Source organism: Nothoprocta perdicaria, unplaced genomic scaffold (genome assembly GCF_003342845.1).
Source record: "Nothoprocta perdicaria isolate Ctin4 unplaced genomic scaffold, notPer1 scaffold_228, whole genome shotgun sequence".
Lineage (NCBI taxonomy): Eukaryota > Metazoa > Chordata > Aves > Tinamiformes > Tinamidae > Nothoprocta > Nothoprocta perdicaria.
In genome coordinates this window covers 238,042-244,041 of record NW_020455450.1, presented here as the reverse complement: position 1 = coordinate 244,041, position 6,000 = coordinate 238,042, and positions in this window count along the sequence as shown.

The following is a 6,000-nucleotide window of genomic DNA, read 5'->3' as shown; positions in this document are numbered from 1 at the left end:
GTTATTACTGGCCTCTCTGGTGACTCATTCGGAGGGGTTCACTCAGCTGTAAAACAGTCCTTTTTTACGTGGCTCTTTCTTATGTTCTGACCTTCACCAGGGAGGTCCGCAATGCTTCGTGAGATCATCTACTAAATGTACTACCCAACAGGGACAAGGTAAAAGGAGGATCCGACGTTCTCCGCTGGGAAAACAACAGCAGCAGCAACAAAAACAGGAAAAAAGATGCTCCTTTTTTTTTTATTTTAGGTTTTAGTAACCACACACAAAGTCAATGCCATTTTTTTATACAAGCAATATAATTTTACTGCCCTTGGAAACTAAGACAAAGCTACTACCTAGCTCTGTTACTACACCTATTAAGATGGCAAGCTGTGGCTACCCAGGAGGAGGGCAGGGGTTACAGTTTGCATTATCACTACCTACATATCATATATAGTCCCCCAGTCATGCTTATGGCTCCACAAACTCACCTCCTCTCTCCAGCTCTTTCTATAGAGGGATTTCATAATAAGGCCGGGACTAAACTCAGACAATAATGAACATTAACCCCTTTCCAAGTGGAAGGACAGAACATTATACACATAAAGAGGATATTTTGGGGCTTTTTTTTTAACTATCCTGGTACCTAGACCTGGAAGTGACTGTGTTTTATAATAAATTGCATTTATTAATGCTGATAGAGTGCACCAAGACCTGCAGATAAAGGGCTCGGTTTGAAGCTGAATATTATGTTCCATCTTGCAGAAAGCTTATGCTTTACTATTTATTTTCCAAGCACCTACTGACATTGCTAGGCAACTGGGATGATGGCCAAAATAAAAACAGTAATAATAATGAAAGAAACAAACAGTGTATAAAATACAGCCGAGTGCTGTCCAGACAAAGAATGGACTGAATGCCTAAAGCTGGACTAAGATGGTCAAAATGGTCCATTTAGGGTTGATGTAAAAAGTAACCCTAGGGATACATCCCAAAGGAACAGACGGCCTCCTTACAGGAGGTCCTGCCTCAAAGAAAGTCAGAAATACGGTAAAAATTGGGGATTTGATGAATCATAAGATCAACTCTTGGATTGTCAAGGGACTTCAAAGAATGATGGCATGAGGGACAGTAAATTGTGTAAAGTATAATGTGCAGGGTTGTATTTATATAGACATATTTACGTCTTCCTTCATCTGCCAAGTGCATGGAAAACATGAGGCACAAACTACAGACTTGTCCAAAGTTCATATTCTGCTCCTCAGAACATCAGAAAATGGTTTTTTTTTGGTGATATCTAGCACAGCCCCAGAAAGGCAACTGCAAGTAAGCACATATATTCCCACGTGCTTGTTCCTACCAAATTAGTAAGGATTGTCGCTGAATTTCAACTAGCTACTCACTTTAATACGTTCCTAAGTAACAGTGATGGGAGCTCCAGCAGCTACTTCTGGCATGTTACTACAAGACATGAAAACTAATGAAAATCTAGAAAAAAAAACAGATGTTAACTGATGAAAATGGTTGTTGAGTGATATCAGAGGTGTATTTCTCCTTATGTGGCATTTAACCAGGTTTGTGGCATCAGATACGTGTATTTTCAACCTAGATTGTTTGACTTAGGAGTACAGAAGAGCAGCGATAAGGCCATGTGGGCTATAGATCCTGCTTTTTCCATTCTATACTTAGCTTTTTTTCCAACAGGACATTAAGTAACTGGATTATTATAGTCCCTAAACCCAGCTGAAGGCTCTATGGTGGTGGAGTTAAAGTCCCTGCATGGCTCCATGTATTGCACCGTGCCAGCAGCCATCCCTGTGCTAAAGCCCAGCTTACTACAGGGCAAGGAAAGAAGAGCCTTTGTTACAGCCCACCCATGCCCTACATTTGCAGGGGCACGAAGGGGTTCTCTGGCAAGCAGCTCAATTTCTCTGAAGTAAGCGTTAAGTAATGAGCTTTACTCCTTCTAGCTCGAATTTGCCTTTATTTCCGTCGCGAACAGAGCTGAATGAAAAAGGCTTTTCCCATATGGCATTCCCAAGGACTTCACCAACTGCCTGTTGCCTCCAAACAAGGAAGGCTAAAGCTATTAGGGGTCTTTTACCCTCTTTAATAACAACCAAGAAGCTGCAGTAAGGGATGAGCATGCAACAACCTTCATCCGTTCTGCCATTCCAGACGCACTTTGCTTGCCCTTCCAGAGCACTATCCATTCCTCAAGCTTATCTGCACGCTAGCATGTGGGGCTATTTATTTAAGGCTGTGGGAGAGCAGCGTGCCCTTTGCAAAGAAGAGCAAAAAGGCCACCACTTCTCATATTTCTCTTTCAATTTTCTTTTGCAGGAACGCAAGTTTTGGGAAGGCATCACTACTGTATATTTGCAGTAGAGTGAATATCCAGCCCCTCGTTATCTACACCCACTGCCAAGCTATGTGAAAAATGCTCAGCGTTTTACAGATACCAAATGAGACATAACTGGAAGGACGTAGTCATATCTCTTGGGACCCAGAATGAAATTGCAGTGGAAATCCCTCCCCATGGTAAGCACTAAGTAAATTAGTACTGGGAAGCTGCCAGTCGAGCTGCACTGAGGTTAATGAATAAACAAGTGCCTGTAGCACTGACTTTCCTACTATATTTAAAATATGCATCTTTGATAACATCATAGGGGAATCTTCTTCTATAAATAATCATTCATAAAGATAAAGCCTTTGCATTAAGCCTTTGCATTAAGCCTTTGACAAAATGCATAAAGACTATCAACATTTTTACATAAAAATTGCCACTAGGAAAACTTACGTTTTTTCACAGAGTACTTGCTTTCTACAGAAAATAGTAACTTCATATAGAAAAGCAGAATACTGAAGAATAAGAAAAATTATTTGGAAATATAGCAGGGTACTTTCTGGGAACCTTAGTTCAATCATCAGTTATTTCCCACTTCCTTATGGGAGAAGCTCCCAAAAAGTACATTTCCAAAAAAAACAACGCGGTAACTCTGAAAAGGGGGAAATCTGGTGCATTATTGCTGGCTGCTGGAAACAAATGCTTCTGAATATTTAGACCACTTCTGGCATTTAATTCTGTGATCATGGATGCACTTTGGAAAGCTTCTCCCTGGACAAATAACATCAGCAGCCTAACGAACACAATAGCTTAAATTTGGCAGAGTGTCTTGGGCGATTCAGAAGGTCCAACGTGAGAGACAACAGAGTCATTTTGCAGCATAACTGCTTAATCTTTTATGGGAATTGCTGTGATTTAAGGGGTCTCAGACAGAGCACCTAGAAGTCATTTGTCAGTTGTGAAAATCTAGGTCATTTACTCCCCTCCTTCTGCTCTGTCTTTTCTGTGCCAAATATAGAAAGAATTTTCTGGCTTCAGACTAAATAAAGTTGCTAATTACACTCTTTCCTTAAAAAACCTGCAATTGAATTCACTTGGGGAGTCTCCGAAAGCTGTGAAAACCTATTCATTCTTATAATATCCTTTTGACATGTCTTAAAGGGAGAAGAAAGCTTTTAATTCCTTGGTTTTGGGGATAATATTTAACAGAAGTCAGTGCCTTCAAGGGCTCAGCTATGCTCTTTGAAGCTAGTGGAAAAAAAATTCCTGTTGAGTTTCATTGCAGAAGAACTAGCTCCTTTCTTTGAAAAATTAAGTTAAACAAGGCACAATGTGTTGTGTGATGCAAGGAAATTAATTTGCGTCATTAAGATGTGAAAATTCTCACAAATATTAGGTATGGCATAAAACATAACCAGATTAATTATTCCCTCATAAAACACATCAATTACCTCTCAGGAAAGGTATCTGGATCAAGTCTATCTGCATATATTTGGGCACAACAAAAGCCTATATGCTGTTAATGATGTAAATGGTACCTGCCTCAGAGGGACTTTAAGAGGTGTAACCAATGGATTAATATGCTTTGAAGAAGAGAAATACTGCACAGGCATTACTGGATGTATTTTTAAAGACTAAGCTGGTCTTAGTCTTTAGATGGCTCCAAGCATTCAAATCTTCTGTGGTGATGAAGGAGGATGGACGTCTCGAGAAGGTAACACATCCTTAGAAGGCTGCCGTACACTATGAGGAAATTGTGAATTGTAGGGGTAATCCCAAGTTTTACCTTAACCAGATAATTCTGGGGTCCTTACAGGTAAGAAAGCTAATTCCACGCTTAAAGCACTCAATGTCTTATCAATGCGAAGATATTCTTTCAATCAAGGGACTGAGAAATGGATCCGAGTGGCATCCAGCAGCCACTCCTCTGCCTTGCCCACAGAATACATCAGTGGCCCACGACGTTAATGAGCTGTTGCATATAGATGAGCAGGCAACCAGTCCGAGCTAACACGGCCATACATAAATAGCAAAGGGGCCTTTGGGCTCTCTTCCTTCCATGCAGAAGCTGTTGCACCAAGGCACGGGGAAAATCTCATGGTCTAAAGAGGAGAAGAAGCCGGGCAGCTATTTTCACCCCTCTTTCTTCTGCAGTCATTCCTACTGCTTAACACCCAAGGTAAGAAGTTCAGTGCTGTATTTTTTCTTGAAACATCAGCAGGGAAAAAAATATGCACTAATATTAGTAGTATATTTAACAATCAGGACATAGTACTTAAGGGCTGACTTGTCAGAAAGTGGTAATTCCAATTTTTCCAGCTCACAGTGCCCCTTTAATGAATTATTAGTAATGTTTTCTGAGAGCATTTGATGAAAGACACCAAGAGTTCTTTACTTAAACAAACCAATTTTCTGCATGGTGCAACCTCAGCCCACAAGAGGGGAAAAATCTCCCGCTACAGAATCAAATTAAGAAAAGAAGTAAGAGTTCGAATGATCAGGAAGCAACAGGTGCCCTCTGCAACTATTGCCTTAAATTCTGTTCTCAAAGCCCAACAAGGTATAAAACCTAAGTGTAATAGTGGTTTTGGTCATCCATTTCTAGCTGTTAATAAGCATTTTATTTATATATATATATATAAACATACACAATTGTGTATATATATATATATATATATACACAATAGTAATTGATAATCTTTGCAACTGGATGCAGGCATAACTCATCTGACTGCAACAGAATCAGCCTCGTGCCCAATTGGCTTAAAGTTGTGAATCAGAAACAAAGATTCATTTAATTCCTTTAGTTTAATTCTCACTTCTTAAACTCTTTCCTTTATTGGTGATGTTGTGTCACTCTTCTTTCTCTGAAACACCTGCAACTTTAGGCTAAGGTCACTAAGGGAATACTTATTATTCGCTCTAACAAACCAATTCCCCAGCATGTCTGCAACTCCTGCTGAAATTAAATCCGGATCCCTTTGAGGGATACGTTGGCTCCCTACCAATTACTTCTGTCTTTGAAAGGGAGCTGGCAAAGTTTGCTTTTCCACCCCTCCAAATCTTCTCTCATTATGGAGGAAGACAACAGAATTTCCTCTGTTATCTCACACCCGTTCTGGCCTTGCTCACCTGCCTTTCCCCATGCTCCTTCTCTCCCACTAGTCCATTCTGCCTTTCCAGAAACAGGCAGCTGATTTCCCATGCCCACATGCATGAATTGACACATAAGGCAAGCTCCTCCTTGACTTTCCCTAGAAAACACATGCTGATGCCACCGTTCTTCTAGATGTCTCTTCATTACCATGCTCATGCTGATGTCTCATGCCCCAGTACTATTTATCTTGGTGTCCATTCGCTTGCTGCAGATGGGTCTGAGTTTGCAAAGGGCCAACTGCAGTGCTACCAAGCACGAGCTGACCTTGCTTTCCGAATTCATGCAGAACAAGCAGGTGACCCTCCCTCCGCCACTCTGCAAGGTGGCCGGGGGGTCAGGAGACAGCGAGGGCCAAGAGGCTTTCATGCCTCATTTCCCTTCATGGAGTTTCTTGCTGCTTTCCAGCTTCATTCGGACCTGTCATTTGTCCTTGACTGTTTTAGGAGAAAAGTAGCTAGGAGCAGTTGCAGGAATTCGCAGTTCTTGGCTGAAGTTCTGTGGAGCTACCCCAGTA